The sequence below is a fragment of the Berghia stephanieae genome, chromosome 12 (assembly GCF_034508935.2).
Source record: "Berghia stephanieae isolate SIO BIC M18660-M18661 chromosome 12, UCSD_Bste_1.3, whole genome shotgun sequence".
In the NCBI taxonomy this organism is placed as follows: Eukaryota; Metazoa; Mollusca; class Gastropoda; order Nudibranchia; family Aeolidiidae; genus Berghia; species Berghia stephanieae.
In genome coordinates, this window is record NC_088371.1 from 30,072,987 (window position 1) to 30,096,304 (window position 23,318).

General features: G+C 36.4%; 1 long non-coding RNA gene across 1 annotated transcript in view; it reads right to left on the reverse strand.

Moving 5' to 3' along the window:
* The window catches only part of LOC144958128 (uncharacterized), a 42,968-nt gene extending 20,078 nt beyond the window's left edge, over positions 1 to 22,890 (reverse strand). Inside the window, exon 1 of the long non-coding RNA XR_013642349.1 lies at positions 22,691 to 22,890. This is a non-coding gene — a long non-coding RNA (uncharacterized LOC144958128). The remainder of the gene's footprint in view (positions 1 to 22,690) is intronic.
* Positions 22,891 to 23,318: the final 428 nt, after the last annotated feature.

Sequence of the window (23,318 nt, forward strand, 5' to 3'; positions counted from 1 at the left end):
CAGAGGAAAACTTTTGGAGATACTAACAGACATAGTAGACGAAGACGAGCTCCGAATAATCCGATTTCTCCTCAGCAACACAAAGATACAACGAAGGATATACGGGGCCACAAAACAGACGCAGTTCGAAAGTAACATCGGAACCCCCCAAGGAGATAGTCTGAGCCCGATTCTGTTCACAATATACTTAGAACACGCTCTGAAAGAAGTTCGAAAAGTCATTCCAAAACCAACGACTCATATTGAGAATGCAATCCCTATAGAAATCGCCTATGCAGATGATGTCGATTTTATTGGATCAACACCAGCAAATATAGACATCATACAAACTACCCTCATGAAATATAACCTCCAAGTCAATGCCAATAAAACCGAATTTACAACAATATCGAGGAATAAAGAGGAATGGAAACGAACAAAGAAAGTCGGCTCACTAATTGGAGACACCGAGGATGTACAAAGAAGAAAACAGCTATCAAACGCCGCACTCAGTAAACTCACCAATGTATGGATTAGAGGTGACAAAATAAAGAGAAAAACCAAACTGAAACTGTACCGTGCTCTTGTAAAACCGGTACTTCTGTATAACTGCGGCACTTGGGCCTTGACAAAATCCGAAGAACATCTGGATGCCTTCCATCGCACACAGCTAAGAAGGGTACTGGACATCAAATACCCAAAAAAGATCTCAAATGAATCACTCTATAAGATCACAAAAGAAAGACCTATCTCCCTTGACATTTTACAACAACGATGGCAACTTTTCGGTCACATACTACGCAGGGACAAAAACATACCAGCTAACCAAGCCATGTCAGGATACTTCCAAAAACACGGGAACCTTTTCAGAGGAAGACCGATCACAACACTCCCTGTGATCCTAAACAAAAACCTCACAACACTTGGACAAAGCATTAGTCTCATAACGGCAGGGGACCTTGAAAATCTGAGAACCCTAGCAGAGGACCGGCAATATTGGAGACATCTCACACAGGAAATACTGGAAACAGCCAAGGCGACCCGATCTTTCGGTCGAGACGCGAAAGGCATCTAAGTCAAGTCAAGTCACCTGATTTACTAAAGAAAATATCTACAATATCATTCTTTTTAAAAAAAACTGTAGCTATACCATCACTAACAAAAACAAAACAAAATAAAACTGTTGAGGATCGTACCCTTTGAATAGATATCTTCAGGCTGGACTGTATGTTGCAGAATATTCACGCAGGATTGGTATGTCATAAAAAAACAATTATTTACAAATAAATCTAGAAGTACAGGAAAAAAGTGTGACCGTTTTCAGCAAGAAAATATTATTCAGATCAGAAACGTGGGATGTGTTTCTGTGGTAGTTTGGAGCTGATCATGGGAGACAAACAGACATGTGTGAGACCAAATGGCCTGGTAGTCAGTCATCTGACAGTTGTGTTAGTATAGACGTATGCTTCAGAAACACGTTGTTCCTTTTTTTTCCAGAAACAATGATATCACGATTGTTTTTATGCATTGCACCATCTTACAGGGCACTAATTACGAAGGGCTTTTAAGAGAACAATCATTTTGTTGCAAGGGTAATTTTATCAGTCGGTCCTGACACTGATCCAATCAAGAATACATGGGATACTATGAAGAATGAAGTACATCCTCATCAAAACGGGGAACGTTTATACCAGCATTTAAAGATATCAATAATGGTAAGAGCATCTATTCGTAAACGTATGTCTTCAATTTTCAAATACAATCTCTAGCTTTTAAAATGTGTGAAAAGGGGAAAACCGGATAAAAATTTTGTGTATATTATTACAATTTTTAAAATAATAATTCATCCGTTATATTATAACCGTGTATTGATGCTTGTTACAGTTCGCATTAAAACACGATTTAAAACTTTTTAAAGCGCTTTACAAAGGGTCCCTGACCAACAGCAACATGTAACATTTAGAACGAGAAATGACGATATTACTTACATTTTTTTAATAATAACAAGAAATGAAGTGAGTAGGAAAATGCCAGAAGACAACAGAGAAGAAAAAGCTTCGCGGAGGCGATGGGGGCCCGAATCCCAGACCTTACTGGTGCGACAACTCTACCGGGGAGATCCTGAGTCTACGGTATGAGCTATCCACGACTCCCTAAAAAGTCGCTTCAAACCGTAGTCTAACTAGAGCCTTCTCTCCCCGACTTCTTGCGGTCACGGATTCAACACACACAAACTCCGCGAAGTAAGTTGCCCAGCATTTGAGCTTAATAGCAAAATATTCGCAACACATCCGACAGAGACAACGCTGTTTACTGACGTCTACTCATTTTACACGCGAGTACGGTGGCAAAGAGCCTTTTCAAAGGACTCAACTATGCTCCGAGCGAGGGTCGAACCCAGTACCTTCTGACCCGAAAGCGAGTGTCATACCACAAGCCATATAGCTGCACTCATACTCGTATATAACTCATGAAACATAAAACTTAATAAAATACACCAATTGATCATCTGCTTTGTGTAACACAAAACTCGTAGGCGCTTCAAAACTTTTACATAAATTCTTAGATATTATGAAATTTGGAGGAGGTTCCACGTTTTCCTTGTTTTTTTAAATTTTTTTTTTACTAAGCGTGATGGAATAAATTGTTGATCTTGTTTGATGTTTTTTCTTATTTGCCAAGCGTTTCATATTAATCACCCAGGACTCTATTGGCAGCTGAGGCAATATCTATCGAAAAGCAGATTACTCAACAAATACAAAGAAAACCATTAATCTATATGATCATTAACTACCTTTTCATTTTCTCAAAGCTATCTATGTTTTATAACCACCCAAGGCTTTAGAAGAAGGAACTGTCTAATCCCTTCATATGTTACTCAACAAACAACTAGTTAAATGATTGGAATGTAAATTCCCGACATAATACAAAGGGATAATTACAGTTATCAACAAGTTTGTTGTAATACAGTGACATAAATAAATGTTGTAATTTCCTGTAATCTCTTGTAAGCTGTGGTTAGAATACACACCAACTGCCATATTTATGGGAACGTTATAAAATGATTATGACCATAATGAGGATAATCATACATAACATTACCATTTATGAGCTCGTCGTGTTATGCGCACGATAAAAATAACGTCGTTTCATAAATATAAAGAAATGAAAGAATCGTATCTACATTATGTTGGTGTTTCATCAAAGGAGACACAGGAATGACGCCAAATTTTGGGGGTTTTTTTCAATCGATACAAGATCCTTATCCAGCCATCGACAACATAATATGAAAAAAAATCACGAAATAAGACGACAGACCAAGTTTTTGCCACGAGTATATTTATTTACTTGGTCTTTGTAATCAACCGATGTTAGAAGCAAAAGATTTCAGGCCAAAATGGAGAAAACATGTGTTTTCGGAGAACGACAGAATAAACCCTTCTTAGGATTCGAGTAGAAATACTTTTTTTCGCAATTTTTTTCTGTTTTACTTTGTTTAGGGTAGCTATACATCACACAAAAAAGACTGCGTAAACAGTAATAAGTATTCTCGAAGGAAATGGCGACATCGTAAAATGGAGGAGCAGACAATTGATGAACGAAACTTTGTAGAGAAATGACAGTGATAAGTGTTCGCACAACACACACAGGCAATTAGAGCCATTCCAGACGACAATACGTTATTGTTTCGAAAGATTTAACTGTTTTTGGATGGCACGAATAAAGAAAGGATTTGTATTTCCAAAGGCGGTGGGTAAGAGTGTGGGGGTGGGGTGGGGAGTGGGGGGGGGGGGGCGGCTGTCAAAGCAATTTGTTGACTTAAGTACAGTTCTGCAATATATCTGTAATCTAGTAGTTGACTTTCAAAGCTTTCGGATTCAAGGAGCCGGCGTTTATCCTTAATCTTGCGAAATAGCTAGGGGAATTAGGGTAAAATTGTGCATTAGTAATGAAAGCACCAAATTTGGCACAAAGTAACTTGAGACCACTATTAATCGATATTAATATAGAACCACATTGAGAAATTCCTCTACCAGTGTAAAATAGGAATATGCATTTCCGCCTACATGAGCAATATTAAAACAGATAGCCGTAATCCATGAAATATTTGTTGACAATTATCGACCCCTTAAAATATATCATTTTTAGCCCGTGTAAGCGGTTGAGAATTTTGGATTAAATAATAATCATTGTTAGAAATACGACTTTATGCGATATAGGAACCGTATGGGCCGGTAGTAGAGCATTATTTTGATGACTTGAGACGGGGGGGGGGGGAGGTGGGGGGAAGGGTTGCTGGCGTTAGTGTTATTTGTGATGTTGCATGATGTGTTGGTCGTCATCATGATGGCGGTGAAGATGATGGTAATGGTGGTGATGGTGATAATGGTGATGATGATGATGATGATGATGATGATGATGATGAGGTGATTCTCGATAAAGTACTAGTGATGATGGTGTTGATGCTGCTGCTGCTACTGCTGCTGTTGCTGCTGCTGCTGCTGCTGATGATGATGATGATGATGATGATGATGATGATGATGATGATGATGAAGTCTTGGTGGTTGTGGTAGTGATGATGATGATACTGATGATGTTGATGATGATGATGATGATGTTGAGGATGATGATGATGATGATGATGATGATGATGATGATGATGATGATGATGATGATGATGATGATGATGATGATGATGATGATGATGACACGGCAGATTTGTACTTTAGCACTTGCATCTTCCTGTTTGACACCCTTTCTTGCAGCGGCACTTGATTAATTTTTGGTACGTTTTCGTTGCCGCAGGATTGTTCCTCCAAAATGGTTTCAGTCCATTTTCTGTAGTTTTCCATCCCCATTCAAATGGAGAAGGCGTTGAGGCATCGATACTTAGAGAAGAAGCCCAGATGTGGCCTGCTTGGTATGCTGCTCTTTTGATCGTGTCTCATTGTTCAAGATGCACACCAAAAAACAGCGATAGACTCTTTTGCTGGCATTATTCGTTTGGGAGCTGAAGATGGTTCATCTCTTTTTAGACTTTCTTGGTGAGGTATATTAACATTTTTAGACGATGAGGATCCAACTAAAATCATCTTTAGTAGACAGGGTATTGATTGAGGAACAGGTTTTTCTAGTTTAACTTTGAAATGTTTTGTTCGCGCGGGATAAAGTCAATAACTCGTTGTCAGCTTTTCCCACGTGAGCCTGTTCAAGCAATTCAAATGTTGTCTTATTGAATTGTTTCATTTCCTAAGGTATAGTGTCGAGCAGGTAATACCTGCTGGAATCTCTCTATGAACCTGGTTGGATGAACCTACAACTGTGTGCAACCTGTTTCACAGCATTCTCTGCTATATATCTTGATTAATTCTGACAATTTATGAACTCTTCCTTTGCTCTGTTCTACACTTGAAACAATTTCAACAAAACCGAAACTAGCATTGATGTCTGTAGATTGACCACTTTGTTTTTGTAATATTGAGAGAATGTTGATATCGTCTATAATGTCTGCAGCTATGTGGATATTTTCGTTCATCTCTTTTGTCATTATCGAATGGAGTGAAGCTTCAATCTTATAGTTGCTAAACACACAATTTGTCATATTTATTGTAATAACGTCAACTGAGGCATACTCTGCCTCCGTGGACAGTGGGAATATGTGAGATTTTCTAGATCGGGATAATTTGGGATAAGTTTTCTTGTAATTTCTCATTTTTTACAGCGAGCCTTCTGATTTTGTGGCCATACGAGAGTGACATGATTTGTTCCATTTGGCATCATTTTACTTCAGGACATCCACTGTATCCTCAGAGCGGTATACAACCAACAAATCTAGCTTGTTACTATCATTTGCCAATCCGTTAAATGTCTTAACACCCTAGGTGGTAGAACGCTACCCTAGTCTCTTTGTCAACACTCTCAAAAGTCAGGTACCCTTGTCCACAGTCTTTCCGCTTTGACAGGGCTGGGCATTCTAATTTTGCATTTTCTATTTCTTGACAAATGAAACATTTTGACCAATCCACTTCAATACTGCGATTTGCCATTATATAATTGTTAGTTGTGAAGTACAAGATTTTGTCATTGTCAATGACATGAATTAATGGGTCAAGATATTTAATAAATAGCGCGTGTTTTTCTTCCTTTTCTCAGCTATCACTCAATGCACCGCTGGAAAAGTTTATATGAAGTTCATATGAACCTCTTTCAATTTGTCGTTATCAAAAAATATTTTTTCATTAATTGTAAAACAATAGGAAAGGATTTCGCTTATAACAGCTATATCAAAATCGATAAATGGTAAGGATCGTAACTTATAGATGATTTACAGTATCAAAATTATGACTTTTCCGCTTATCCATTTTAAAGGAATTCAGTACCTGATAATGAAGGACCGAATGGCAATCCTTTATTATCAGACATCTACATATTATAACTATCAATACACATTACTGATGAATACAAATGAAAGTGAACATTACGCACTTTCAACATTATTTTGATTGCAAAATTTATAGAAATAGCTTGTGTTTTTGCCAAAGAGAATTACATAAATTTAATGTAAACTGGTCAAAAGAAGAAATTCATCAAGTTATGATACATTGTTTCCACAAATATGTACATGTGTTCAGCAATAACAACAACTACAACAACACCACCACCAACAAAAAAGACATACTGGACACAACAATAATCACATTCTATTGACAAGGATGAGGAAAAGGAGAAATGAAACGACTATGGAAAGAATTCGTGGCATCACTCTATCCAATGAAATGTAATTTTCCTCCAGTTTGCGAAGGTTGAAGCATGCCTTTTTCCAGTCTTCCTTGTTATATCATTTATTGCCTCGTCAGTGAGAGTAAATTTGGTGTTCCACCTCTCATATTTCTCTCTACTTGGGTCCAAATGAGCTCGATTGGATTGCGCTCACAGTGATATGGGGGAAGTCGCGCAACCTCGTGTCAAAAATCATTGATTAGACAGTCTGCTTTGAAAACTGTTTCTGTTTTTTACTTTTCACTAGGAGTATAGTTGGGCTTTTAATAAATAGTCAGAATATGTAGAGCCGTCTGATTGGAGCCATGAAATCATATCAGTTTTTATAGTTGCCGAAGGATGAGCATTGAGGTGATCATGGGCCACCGAATTGTAGTGTGGTCCAATGCAATACGGCTGAGTGCTTCGAGGAAAGGCAGCAAATGGTTCTTTAGTCAGTCTTCAAACACCTCTGCATTGACCCCAGAATTATAGTCTCTACCTTCCAGATGATGCAGAAAAGAAAAAAAATCGTATGGGATTCTTCTAAACACCCAGTATCTTCACCACGTGCAAGAACTCGTGAGTCTTTTTCTACCCGAATTATCAGACGTCCATTCCTTTGTCGGATGTATGTTTACGTTCACCCAGTTCCAAACATGTTTGAATGATATCCATATCAAAGTTGTCTTGGATCCTTTTCCTATCACGTCGTTCAACACTGGTGATCTTTCCGTCACATTTCGATAATCATCTTCTCGGGGTTCATTATGAAATTCCAATTCCATAGCTGTCCGTCCTCTTTAATGGCTTATCGATAGATACAAGAAGATTTCTTTTCGCAGCTTTACAAGAGTGTCGTATCGTATCGTATAGTTTAAAAGCGTATATGTTTTAAAAGCCTTTGAATGTTCTGTGAAACGTCCGTGCATGGATACAATTTTTCAAAGTTATATAAACAGCATTCATTGCTAATATGACAATTTTGAGTATATTATAATCAGTATTTCAAATGATTTAAAACTAAAGATTTCATATCGGCAATTGCCACAGGATGTAGAATAATAAGCAATAAATCATAAATTCCAAATTTAAGGCAAACTACATAAATTGTAAGTTCATAGCAATACTCTTCAACAGTCGTAACGTCACTTCCTTCCTAATGACGCATAGTAACTTAGTAACAATGGCTCTAAACCATCGGAACAATGGCGGACGCCCGTATGAAATATTTCTCCGGCGAGTATAAAGGGTATCCAGAGGGGAAAAAACACATACATTTGATCATGTTTTGACTTTTACACATTCTGATCATAATACATATGAAAAGTTCTAGCCAGCATGAAAAATAAAAAGTAATGATTTTCTTTGTTTAGAACCAAGATGGCCGCCGTTGCCAGGCGGCGTGACATCAGACTCTTGAATCGTATTAAAGAGAATTGTTTTTAGTCTGAAACAAGAATGACGTGAACTCATAATCCCTTGCCGGAACTATGTCTCAGCACGAGAATTTTGGAAAAAACAATGAATTCATCTCATACTTTGTGGTGCGTAACTTGTTTACATTTTTTACAGTGTACAATCTCGAATTTTATGACAGCGGTTTTAAAGTAGTTTTTATAGGTCTTAAAGAAGAAAACTTTTTTGATATGGCATCAACACGATCCAAAATCTATATTCAGTTAAGACAAATTGATTCAAAGGTTGACACAAATTTTTACAACTTTTGAAAGAGGGAGAGCTGAGAAAAACCAGAGAAAATCGCGCCATTAATAAAAAATCTGACTAGGTAAAACTTAGTAACTCTGAATTTTGGAAAAAATGAGTTTGACTCAGAAATGTAATATGGGGAACTTTAGTGACCTCCATACTAAAGCTTATTGGTAAAGTCCCAGTAGATTCAGAAATATTTTACGGCATTACCTAGTAACTCGATCAATTTCCCTTTAAAACCAAGGTAAAACCTAGTATCTAAGAAACTTACTAGGTTTTACCATTTTACTTTCCATTTACTAGGTTTTACCTCTGTCATCTAACTCCGATCACAGTTGTTTAGTGTGTAGTTAGGTGAGAACGGACAACGGTTAAACCAAGGTAAAACCTAGCAAGTTAAATTTACAAGAGAATCATTGGCGGAATTGATCACGTGATCTAAGTGACAAAATGGCGGCGTCCAGGGAAAGAGGCTTGTCGACCTTTCTCTATCGAAACAAAATCAAAAGAAAACAAATGCCAGTTTTGAAACATGCATCAAATCCACCAAACAGCGGCAGGAAACATGAAGTAAAAAGTATACAAAACTTCAACCGGTACGACGGCTCCTTCCTCAAGAAAAATACACATCAAGTGAGTAAACAAGATATTTTCAACTTTTCATATACTCTTGATTAATATCTAACACTATAACTATGTTTCTCTTTTGTTTTTAAAAGTTTTTATATTTGTTATTTTAATATTATTCCAACCCATACTGCCAAAACGTGTGATTGTCTTAAAGATTTAGGTTCCTTAGTAGTTCTTCTTGTTGAAAAGCGGGTCCTAATCTAAGTCGTCTTTAGTCTTACTAAGTGACTTAGTGATAAATCGGAATGACCCTGTAGTTTATAATGCGTTAGGCAAAATGTGGTTTTGAACACACTCTTAATTTTTGAAATGAGGTTATATTTATCCATTAAAGTCTATTGTGGGTTTTATGTCTTTTTGTACAATAACAGGTGCATGGGTCAATGAACGGCTTAATCTCAGAAACAGTCAGGAGCAAGATTTCCTCACTGGTGATCAAGGAAAGTAAATAAAGCATCGGGATTGTCTCTCACAGAAAAGAAGATATTTTGACTCTGCTGAAGGCTACAACAATAAGAAGAGGTTTGAAATTTTGGACTGACATTACGGTCGATTACAAAGTTACTGATTTCACCCGAAACGAATAAAAACTTATTTCAATGGCGAGTATATGATCTTCCTTTTTGCTCTATCCCACTCCTAAAATCATCTTTTAAAATTTACATACTAGAGAGAGAGAGAGAGAGAGAGAGAGAGAGAGAGAGAGAGAGAGGATAAAGGGAGAAAGAGAGCAAGCAAAAGATTGAGATACTATGTTTTACCGCTTCAGCGTTGTAGAATGGGACCCCGCAACTTGCTACATGTTAGAGTTACTAGGTTTTTCCCCTGCATGTCATGAGGTAGAATCTAGTAACTCCTAACTTCTTTGTAAATAATTAGATTTTTTCATTTTAAACAGTTACATTATATGGCCCATAGCTATATTGTTTGTTTGATGTGAATATATTATATATGTTAAATAAAGCATGCTAATACTGATAGTTATTTGAGTTTTGTTAATTATCTCATAAGTAGCTTTTGATGAGTTACTAGGTTTTACCATTGGACGGTAGAGTCTAGAAGCGTTGGTTTAGACAACTTGAAGTTGCTAACATTTATTTTGGAGATTAAAAGGGAGTTACAAATACACACTCAAATTAATAAAATCAAAGATACTTCCTTTCAGAGATTGGCACTCAATCATCTCAATTTCTGTCTCCACAATTTTGGAATTTCCTACCAGTATTACTTAGGTCATCCTCGTCCATTCAAACATTTAAAACACAACTAAAAACCCACAATTCCAAATGTAATTAATAATTTGTTTGTTGCATTATTAATGTCTATTTGTCAATGTGAAGGGTTAAGTGTCTGTTTAGACGAGGAGAGCGCTATATTGAGTGCAAGGAAAAACCACATCCGCTACACGGATCGCTATTTCTCCAACACCCTATGAATACAAACTGTTTTATAAAATACACCAAAGCTCAGTTACTGTGCATTGATACAATATCGCACCATAAGACCATTATTTCTAATGCACTAATCACACACATTTCAAAGCTAGGTATAAGAAACCCAAAATGTGCTTGTGATAATTTTGTGAAGAAATACAAGAGGGGAACCAGGGAGGTAAGAAGAAGAAGAAATCCCATTCACCAAGTCAACCACTCCCGTCGTCACTACCATCACCAACGCTATCCACACCATGTATCGACACACACACCACCACCACCACTACCATCCACACCATCACCGCCAACAGTACCAACAGGACCAACTCAACAACAAGCCGCCCTCTTACCACTATTCCCTCACCTATGTCGCTACCATTATCATCATCACCATCACCACCACTAACCGAAATCACTAAAAAAGAACTCAGCCCGTCTTATAACATTCCTGTTTACTCAAACGCACGTAGACATACAGCGAAATTTAAAAAAGCGTCAAAAAGACCGCGCAATCTTTTAACCATCATCAACAACAGGCCACCCCTCTGTCTCGTCCACATAAACGCAAGATCCATTAAAAACAAATGTCACGAGATCCATGACCTAATTATAGATCGTCATATTGATATATTGTGCATTACGGAAACCTGGCTTCAGGATAAACAGGATGACCACTACATTACCACCGCCTGTCCCAATACGCATACCTGGAAATCGCTACCACGACCTGGGAGAAAAGGGGTGGTATTGCCTTTATTTATAGTCTTGCTATCACCAACACCACTTTCACTCCTCTTACAAGAGAAAACTACGAATCTGCATGCCTTTCCTTCCAATCCGACTCTGCCACTTTCTCCATCATTACTATCTATCGACCGCCGAATACATCCAATACTAAGTTTGTAGCGGAATTTCAAAATGATATCTTAGACTTCAACCTTAAAAGTTCACCATATATTTTTATTGGAGATTTCAACATACATTTTAATTCCACTTCTCCGACAGTCACCAAAATCAAGAAAATCCTACACGACAACGATTTACACCAGCACATCACCGAGACAACACACCAGGCCGGCAACATCATTGATTGGGTCATCTCCCCTGCGTCAAGTAATAGAATAAGAAAGACCGAAGTTGTTGACCTAGCGATATCCGATCACAAAGTTTTATTTGTGGATATCGCATTAAAGAAAGTTGATCTCCCGAAACGAAACATAACAACAAGGAATTATAGACAAATTGATATCAGTGGTTTACAAGATAGCATTCGTGACGTCATAAATGAGGTTAAAAATATAAACGACTACAACAAATTATTGCGATCTATTATTGACCGTGAGGCACCGCCACAATGTCGGGTCGTATCGAATCGACCACACTCGCGATGGTTCAATTCCGAGATAAAGGAATTAAAGAGAAAAAAGAGACAGGCTGAAAGGAAATGGCGAAAGAGTGGCCTAACGGTATTTAAAGATATCTACAAAGCAGCTAAGTCGGCTCTTTATAACGCCATCACATGCGCAAAAAAGGCCCACTACAACGAAAAATTTCAAAGCATTACATCTTGCAAAGAACTGTTTTCCACCGCAAACGACCTTCTTGGCAGTAAGAAATCCACACCCCTTCCATCGTCTAGAAATAACACCGAACTAGCTCAAAATTTTGCCAACTATTTCCACGACAAGATAAAATCCATTAGGGAAAACTTAGACAATACATCATCATCATCGTCACCGAGCTTTGGACCATTCCATGGAACGCCACTACATGTTTTCGATCCAGCCACTGAAGATGAAGTGAAGTCAGCCATTTTAGATAGCCCATCAAAATATTGTGACTTATTAGACCCCATCCCAACTAGTATTCTTAAGACTTGTATTGAAGAACTGTTACCAACAATAACTGAACTTATAAATAATTCGTTTGTCTCAGGTAGTGTCCCCGACTCGTTTAAACGTGCCATTGTTAAACCACTATTAAAGAAGTCCGATCTAAATGTAAACGAACTGAAAAATTACAGACCTGTCTCCAACCTTCCATATCTATCCAAAGTGCTTGAACGCATTGTATTAAAAAGACTTTTGTATCATATCCATCTAAATAATTTAAGTGAAATTTTCCAATCTGCCTATAAATCACATCATAGCACTGAAACTGCCCTTTTAAAAGTATGCACTGATATTCTTAATAGTATTGACAAAAATCATGTCTGTTTATTGACTATGTTGGACCTTTCGGCTGCATTTGACACCATTGATCACGAGATACTTATTAAACGATTAGAAATTACTTTTGGAATTAGAGACACTGCGCTTAGTTGGTTTAAATCATACCTAACATCAAGATCTCAGTCGGTTCTGATCGATGGCGCAGTATCAGAAACATTTCCTCTAAATTACGGCGTTCCGCAGGGGTCTGTCCTTGGTCCTGTTATTTTTACTCTTTATACTCAACCTCTTTCGGATATTTTTGTTAAAAATAAATTAATGTATCATTTCTATGCTGATGACACTCAGATCTATGTAAGCGATATCCCTAGTAATATCCCATCATTAATTACCCGTGTTGAAGACTGTATTAGAGATGTTAAATGCTGGATGGAAATTAACAAGTTAAAGCTGAATAATGAAAAGACAGAGGTGATGGTGTGTGGTAGAAAAAGTGTTTTGAAAGATGATTTTCTGAAGTTTACTCTAAATATAAATGGGTGCACAATTAACCTCTCAACGTGTGTGAAAAACCTCGGGGTAATGCTAGATCAACATATGACTATGCAGGCACAGTTTGATTCTCTATGTAGAAGTTTGACAATAGGCTTAAAAAGAATTGCTTCAGTTAGACCTTTCCTAACAAGAGAAGTAACATGCAAACTAATAACATCTTTCATACTATCTAAAATAGATTACTGTAATTCGTTAATCTCGAATGTAAGCAACGATAAAATATCACGCCTTCAAAGTATCCAGAATGCGGCTGCTAAATTGATTTTAAGAAAGAAGATAACATCCTACTCGTTGCCACTTTTGTATGAGCTGCATTGGTTACCAGTTAATGTGAGAATCGAATTCAAACTAGCAGTATTGTCCTATAAGTGCCTTAATGATCAAGCACCATTGTATATTACTGAATTTTTAGAAACTTATAAGCCAACGAGGAGTCTACGTTCTGCACTAGATTCTACAAAATTAATTGTTACAAATAAATATAAATATAAATTTTACGGCGGCAGATCGTTCAGTCACGTCGGACCTTCCATCTGGAACTCTCTTCCTAAAAGAATAAGAGAAGCGCAGTCCTTATCAATATTTAAATCAAAGTTAAAACACCATCTCTTTGTTAAAACACATCTTGATTAATGCATCTTTGTAATTTGACCCCAATATGAATGTTAATTTAGTTTATGTTATTATATCATTATTTTATATTATTTCCGTATTTGACATAGCATGTGGATGTATTATAACATATCTTGTATTAATGACTTTATGTTTAGTTATTACATTGTTGTATAATGATAATATTATGTTGATGTAGTTTGTATAATGTTTCATTTGTATAATAATGTCACTGTATTATTGTTTCGCGCATTGAGCATCACCCAGTGATGAAAATGCGCGTTATAAATGTCATGTATTATTATTATTATTATTCGTTATTATTATTATTATTATTATTATTATTATTATTATTATTATTATTATTATTATTATTATTATTATTATTATTATCATTACAAGACTGAATAATACTAGTTTGTGATGTTTGTCATTATTTCTAACAATAAATTTTGATTTGTTTTGTCGTGTCAAAATCATTTCAGCTCATTAAATTTCAGCAGTTCAAAGTAATCCTAGTGTGGGAAATCTTTGAACACCATTAAAATTGGTGATAGCAGCTAATAACGGATTGCCAAAATTAACGTTTTGCTATAAAGGCATGGAATTATATTTCTCCCCTTGCCCAAACATCTATAATTAGCTTCTTGTTTGATTTTCAAAAATATATTGTTAAAAATTGTTCCCAGTTATCCTGGTTTCCTGGAATAAATTAAGCCATGGAGAGGCATTATATCAACTAATTTACTAAGTTATTGACTTACTGCCTCAATCTGGTAACATGTCGAAATGAATGAAAGGAAAGAACAACAAAGTTAAAGACAAAACTATCAGAGTTTATGCAAATTAAGATTTTAGAAAGTAACATGCAAATCTCACCATCGTCAAAAAGACGTGTGTTATGACTCAAATTGTATGAGTTAAGATAAAAATGAACTTTGAAACAACAGGTTCGTCCCGACATAGTACCTTTGCATTTGGTCAGTCACCTAATGTGGTTTACGCATTGAACTATACATACCCATTTTATGACACCCTATGTGTGGACATAAAACCAACGCATGGATCAAGAGAACAAATTCACCATATAAATAACTTTTACAACATTTTATCTTGATAAATAAATAAGTAAACAAATGAAAGTAAAAAACAAAAAACTGTTGGTTAATATGGCTTAAATTCCATGATATTTTTGGCCTATGGGAACATGGGAACGCAAACATTGTGAATATTAGAAATTCCAATTACAAGAATGTATCAATCTGTGAACTGCTTCCACAAATTTCAACTCTGTTATCCAAAGCAATTTGTTTTTACTGTTCTTTACTCATTTATATCGTCGCTGTCTAAAATGGAACATTATGGTTTTGCCTTTAAATACGAGGACAGGCTGATATAATATAAGTACCGTTTGCCCATAAATCAGAACATAATTCAGGTACCATCATGACAAACGCATTCTCAAACCATACTTCTACACTTATGTGCAAGAACTGATCCACGTTATATCATTTGTGCTCATAAGTGAGTGACGTCACAACCTTACTAAGACAACGCGGTCAAGAAAATGGCGACACATAATAAATTTCTCGTTAAACAGGGCTCTGTTATTGAATTTCTTACAGCGGAAGGATGCTGCACAGCAAAAACATCCATCAAAGAATGAATGCCGTTTATGGTGATATGTCTATTATTGATGGCGCAGTTCGAAAGTCGGTTCGAATTTTCAAAGGAGCTGTCCCAAGAGAAACTCAAGTGTTTAATCGCAAGCGATCAGGTAGGCCACTTTCTGCATCCGATATGCAAGTAATCAAGAAGCAGTTGATGGTATGATTAGGGCGAATTAAAAGGATAAAAAAAAGATATCGCTGATGAAGTTGGGATTTCAAAAGAACGAGTACACCATATCGTGACACCTCTCTCCACCATTTTTTAAAAAGTTCTGCTGGAGTGATATCTATTCCAGGGTTTTGTTGGAGCTTAAACCCTAGATTGCTGCCTCCATCTCATGTTTCATTATTCTTGGTGTGTCTGGGTTTTGTGTTTTTCTGTTCTTTGTCAAGACTGATGGGTCTGGGCTCAAATCGATGTTATACAGACCTTTGCAGTAGGTATTCGGTCTCTGTTCGTGATATCCTATTTCTCGGTAAGTAGAGCACCTTTACTCTCTTCAATAACATTAGCTTTTGGTATACTTGTTTTAGTAAGCATTTTCATTATAGACTTTCTTTACATTCCCATGCTGCATCCTATGATCAATGTCTCTGCACTGTCCCATTACCCAGCTTTCCTTTGCTTTGCGCATAATATTTCTCCTGACTTCTGCAATTGCCTGGTGATACTTGATTTTGAATTTTTCATCACGGTTTTTGTTTCTCTTCAGTTCTCTCCTTTTGTCGCACAAATCCAAGAAATCATCTGTCACCCGTTGACTGAATTTTCTTCTTCTTTGTCCCAAAACCTCTTCTGCAGTCGTACGCAAAACATCACCGATGCTACTAGTAATAGTGTCTATGTCGTTGTCAATAAGGTTGAGGGCCGCAAACTTTCCTCCAATTTGTGCATGGAACTTTCTGCTATCGTGGGGTCCTTGAGTTTCTCAACATCAAATCTTTGGCGTGCCACCATGGCATGTCGTTTTGTCCGTAGTTTCAATTCATGGGGGCAGAGCACCATATCGTGATCACTGCCTATATCAGCGCTTTGTTTATACTAGAATTAAACCGTTGAGGGATTAAAATACAGTCAATTTGATTGTGATGTCGGGAGGGTTCCAAGTTGTTGTTCTTGATCGCTTGTGAGGATGTAGAGTATTTGTAAGCATTAAGTTGTATGTTTGAGCAAACTCTAAGAGTCTTATTCCTCTATCATTTGTTGTTCCGTATGTAAAGCGTCCAACTGTGCCCGCCCAGTCTGGGTACGCATCCGTCCCTACCTTGGCATTCCAGTCTCCCATTACCACAAGGATGTCTTTTTTGGCACCTTTGGGATTGTTGACTCGAGGTTCTCATAAAACTCTTCCAAATCTTCACCACTGTAATCTGAAGTTGGTGCATAAGCCTAGATGATTGTGAGATTAATTGGCTGGGCTGCAATTCTTATGGATATTAGGCGGCTTGATACAAGAGTGCATTCAATAATGGCGTTAATATTTTCTTTCCTTAGAAGTAATCCAACTCCATGCTGGTGTATTGTTTCATGACCGGAGTATGTCCATCGCTTATTGTGGTCTCTCCGAGGTCAGTCCACTTAACCTCCGCTAGACCCACAATGTCTCATTTGTAGCGATTGAGTTCATGAACTATTTCAATTACTTTCCCTGATGACCACACACCAGTCGTCAAATCCAAGAAGCATTAATTCGGTTCAAACTTCCAACCCTACAGTCCCCTCTAGCACCAGGATTTTGCCCCATCTGACTATTTCTTGTTCCCTCAGCTCAACAAATATCTGGAAGGAAATGCTACAATAGTTATTTGGAGGTAGACCGTCTAGTGGCAGATATCCGTCGATGGTGCCGTGCAAAATCACCGGGATTCTTCGCTGACGGCATGTGCCAACTAGTTCGTGTTGGCAGCTCTGTGCTGCTCATGATGGCAAGTATGTGGTAAATAAAGGACACGATACATAGCTGAGACTCTAAGCCTTCTTTTCATGTATTATGTTTGCATGTGCTGTTGAAAACAAAAAAAAAGTTTTTTGAAAACGGTACTTAGATATCAGCCCGCCCTTGTGAATTGTGGTGAAATTTTAATTCAGAAAAGTGAGTGGAGCAGGCACTTTGTTGATAACAACAAGAAATGAAGTGAGCAGGAAAGTGCCAGAAGACAATAGAGAATAAAAATTTTCGCGGTGGATAGCTCATACGGTCGAGTCACGCTCTCCCCGGCCAGGCGCAGTTGTCGTACCAGTAAGGTCGCGGGTTCGAACCCCCATCTGCATAAATCTGTTATCATGACGTGGTGAGTTCAAACGCTTAAATTTGAATTCAGTCTAAATTGTGATGATCTTGGCACTAGATAATGAAAAGAGGATGAATTAGAGCATTTTAATGAAATCATGCGAGACCATGTATTTCTTTTCAATGTTTTAACTGAAAATAAAATCGAAAAAAATAATTAAAACTTCTGTTTTAGACAGTTTAAAAGGGTTCATTTTGTATCAAAACTGCTCATTTCTAAACATGTAATGTACATTCTGAAAAAATGTTTGAGACATTAAACGGAAATTACACACACACACACACACACACACACACACACACACATTTATATATATATCATCATCATCATCATCATCCATCGTGGCTTGTGCTCTTGAGCACGTTGTCGGTCAGCTATATCCACGAATCACGATCCTCTGCGGTGAGCATGAAATCTGTGTTGCTTATAAAATCACATTTGGCCATTCTTAGGTTATTTTAAAAAGTCATTCTTTGTCTTCCTCTAGCTCTCTTTCCTTCGATCATCCCAGATGTTACCAACTCTTCTTCTCCTCACATGTCCCATTACCCGTAACTGCCTCTTTCTGATGGTATCGATCATTATTCTTCTTTTTCTCACCTTCTCCAGCATTTCCTCATTCCAATATCTGTCCATGATAGCCTCAACATTCTTCTATACACCCACATCTCAAATGCCTCTAACCTCCTCGTACATTCTTTGGTAAAGCGTCCACATTTCACAACCGTATAAAATGGTACATATAACTTATGTTTCTACTACTTTAATTTATATATACTAGTATACCGCAATTTCGCGGGGAAGGAACTATTTTCATTCGATATTATAACCACCCTCATTTAATGAGGGCAGATTGGTAAACAACGTTGTCTGTGCATCTTGGTACATCCTCTGTTGATTTTTCTGTGTGGTCCAACATGAAGTGTAAGCCGCTATAGCCTCTGACCATGATACAGCAACATATAGTTGTCCGTGTGTGAAAACAGGTTGTGGTAAGAAAATCAACTGCGAAAATAAACCTGAAGTAGCAGACGTGAGCAGAGTTGAAAGACGATCCTGATATCGAGAACTTACCTTACAGTACAGTACTCTGGTGATCATGTTTGATGGCGTTTGGCACCGTTTATATGCACCTCCACTGGAGGTGTACAAAAACGCACCATTTTTATGCACCTCCGTTGGCTCTGCTGGTTGATTAATGAAAATGTTGCTGCTTGAAGCTCGAAGGAAAAAATAACGATAAGTGTTGAACTGTAAGCCTCAATGTAATAGACGAAGACATACTATGGACGTTTCTGATTTCCCCTTTAGCAGCAAAACACAACGAATAAGACACTAAGAACGAATAAGAGATGTGTAGTGTGAATGGCGTAGATAAGGTAAATAGACATAAACAATGATGGGACAGGAAGTTTTTGAAAAACAACAAAAACAACCCCCCCCCCCCCCAAGAAAAAAAGAAGAAAAAAAAAAGAAAAAAAAACACCTAATAAAATGACAAAGACGCGGTAAACTAATACACTGATGATAATGATAAAATATTATAAAATTATAACAATCGGCGTTTACATAAAATGCAAGTCGATAACACATTGACTGGTACCGATGTTGTTTTTAAAAAAATATAATGATAATAAATAATAATAATAATAATAATAATAATAATAATAATAATAGATTAATTTAAGGTTTTAAATATATGTCCAGTAACTATAACAACGAAAATGATGTCTTTCTCAATAAAGTAAACATTTAAAAAATGTCCACAATGGGATTGAACCCAGTACTTTCAAGGTTAGAGTCTGACAGCTTATCCATTGCGCTACTGAGCCACCTGACTATTCATAACATTTAATACGGTCTTTCTAAAACCTAATTTTACCTTCAATGCAACTCCTATTTTCTTGTTTTAAATTTCGATTTTTTAGACTATTATTATTATTTTTTAATTTATTACCAAAGAAGTTAAACCTGGGTATTATCCACCCGAAACCATCACATTGAAAACATCAAAGGGGCAATAATAATACTTGATGTCATAAATAGATTAAAACTGTTGAAAACTTAGTGTAGATCTGAAATCCTTAAAGTAATTAAGTGAATACATTATTTCGAATGCGACGATTTGCGTCAAAACGCCAAACAGACAACTTTTTACAGTGTCGAAATTGGTTGTTTTTGAGAGTGTTAGTGTCGTCGGTACATATTTCATGATATCGGTTTGACTCAACGAACTTTCAAACTGACTTTATATAAATTTATTATTTATATAAATAATTGTATTAAACCGACAACACAATCCTGCCTCTATATTATTCGAGATTAATATTTGTATAAACACAACCAGAAACTTTGAAGCAGTTACTTTCACTATAATTTGAGAGAATTATGTACCTCAACGTGAAAACATATACAACTTTAAACTGCGGAAAATGGAGCAATCTGACAAGTATTAAAATTATTTGCAATTAATTAAAATTTACCGACCACGTTTTAAGTGACCCATCACTTCACATCGTCATTCTTTCCGATTGATTTTGATGCTTTAATATGAAAATGTGGAATAAAAATAGGAAACTTTGCTTAATGGTATTGTCTTATTGAAACAAATAAACGTGAGACAACGCTGCTAGAAGGCCTGGACTGGATAAGGTAATAAACAAAAATGAATATAATAGCTTTAAAAAAGAAACAAAATACCAAACACGGAACGTTTCGGTCTCAAAGCCCTTCTTCAGCCAACGGCAATAAAAACCAAATCAATAAAAAAAAATATATTACAAAAAAACAAAACAGATCGACAACTTAAATGTTTAGTCCGGGTTTCTTATTTTGATCTGTTTTGAAGCTGTTATAGTCATTTGTGTTTATTACTTGACACAAAAAAAACGTAGATTCTTTCTGTAATGAAGCTAAAAGTTTACATCTCTAATTGTTTTTACTTTTAATAAAACTTTTTTGCACCATATTAAACACGACTGTTTGAAACTATAGGCGGCGAGAAAATATTGTTTAAAAGCAGCTAGTCCAGGCCAAATTTGTTTTTTTTTTAATTATGAAATATGAATAGACGTAAACATATTCATAACAAATGTTCTTTTAAATATAACAATATAATAATTTTTGAGATTTTTTTATTGTAATGACAGTAAATACATGGAACAGTATAAAATCTATAATATAAAACTCAGAAAATATGAATAATTTAAAAAATGTAACTAGCTACATGAATTAAAATATGAATTTAATGAATAGGTTTTTGATAGATTTTTTTGGATTGCTTATGATGTTAATGAAGAACATAGTGATAACAGCAGATCTAGTAATGTTTGACCTGAACATTTCTTTTTCTTTCTTTTTCACAGACTATTTCAAGGCATTTGACCTAGGCAATCCTTATTATGATATGAAAGGTTATGTTATGTAACTAATTCAATCGAAAACTGACCGGCGTCCCAGTTGAGTTGCTTTCTGGCAAGAAGGATTAATATTTATTGTCTTCAAATTTCGTGCTTTTGAAATTTCAATTTAGACTCAATTACCGGTTTCTGGTTCATCATGATATAATACCAGAGTGAGTCAACGAGTCACAATTACATGTTAACAAGATTGTTTTTTTTTTTTTGTTTTTTTTTTTTGTTTTTTTGTTGAAGACAATGAATGTGATTGCTTTAACCCTTTCTTTACCGGCAAGTTTCAGAATTTTCCCCAAAACTTCACATCCACCCAACACAAAAAATAAAGTATTCTTTCTCAAACAGAAAATTAACAAGTACGTTCAATGCAGAATGTTGTTCAAAAAAATGAGCTCTACAATACAGTGTCAAGTTTTTATGGCTATAATTAACAAATTTTCTTCAAAGTTTATGAGAGACAAAAATGAGCAGATGAGAAAGTTGTTGGTTGCATCGTAACGAATGTGACGATTTTCCTGTAGTTGGTGAGGAGAGGGTTAAATACAAATAACTCACAATCACTTCTAAAATTCACTCTGACGTCTTGTTCGATTGGAAATAAAAGCAAATAAGAAAGCATTTTCATGGTCTTCAGCTTGCTAGAGAAAATGTGAGTTAGAAGAGTACAATACGAATGAGTAGGAAACGGTGGGGGCTGACTGAATCAGGTGATCGTGAACATACTAACGAAAGAGTGAAAATGGAGAGGCTTCGTATAGGAACAAAACAGACAATGGACATTTCAAGTACCAACCCTCAGAACAACAATACACACATTAACTTGGAAAACAAATAAAATAAAATGCAAAATAACTTGTATCGTCAGTTTCGCTTGCTCGGCGCATAGTTGAGTCCTTGGAAAAGGCTCTTTACTCACTTTCTTTCACCGTACTCAGGTGTAAAATTAGTACTTGGCCGTTAACAGCGTTGTCTCTGTCGGAGAAAAATGTGTAATATCGCTTAACAGGCGTCATGTCTCGTTCTACATGTCAAATGTTGCTGTTGGTTATTGACCCCTTGTAAAGCGCTATTAGCACAATAAGTGGATATAGCGCTATATAAAAGCTCAAGCTTATATTTTAAAGAGATATAATTAAATCATTTTCCAACTACATCATATTTTCATGGTGAGGAATTGATCACGAAATATTTAGTTGTGACTTAAGTTGATCGTGAAGCTATAATTCACTCTGTTTTCTGTGGCGTGAATAACAAAGACACCAACATCAATAATAGCAATGACAACAATAACAACAACAACAATAACAACAACAACAATAGAATAAAACATTATAGCAGAACCCCCTTCTCTGCCCCCCCCCCCCCCCCCCCCCCCCCCCCCCCCACAACTTCCTCTTAACCTTGGTATTCGACCATAATTGAAACTAAATTTAATCATTATAGGATAAGAATCTCCTTACCAGTGTCGTCTCAGAATTTCAAAAAATAGTTGATATTGGAATAAAACAATCTAAGACAGAATCACATTTCCAATTGATTTCATGCCAAGTAGTTTCAGAGGTCCAGACAATGCAAATAAAGAAAACATCCTTGTAGTATCCTCTTATATACTGAGAGCACCAAAACCACTACGCACACCGCAATATCCAAACAAATTCATTAGCAAATTGTGGAATCATTGTGAAGCAAAACTGCATTAATAATTCACTGCTATTTTAAAGGGAGGGGTTGAGATCACCAAGTTCGGAAGGCGAAGTTGTCCCTCTAAATTGCGACGCTTTCCCCTTTGGAAATGTCACACTATACATAATGAGACGATAGCATGTTGCTCCATCCGACAAACGACTCGTTGGCTGCAAGAGTGTTATAACTGACAATTAATAATACAAAATTAATGCTGCTGTCAGTTTTGATAAAATAAATAACGACTTTACAAAGTCATGCTGATTTCAGACAAATAGTTAAGCTTTTTGTTTGTTGTAAACGGTGCCGTTCCCATTTCAAAAATATTCAATTGTTTATTGGCAGAGTTTAGTTGTCAGGATCTCCATTTTGACATTTGTCTTCGATAGAACGTCACATTGAAGA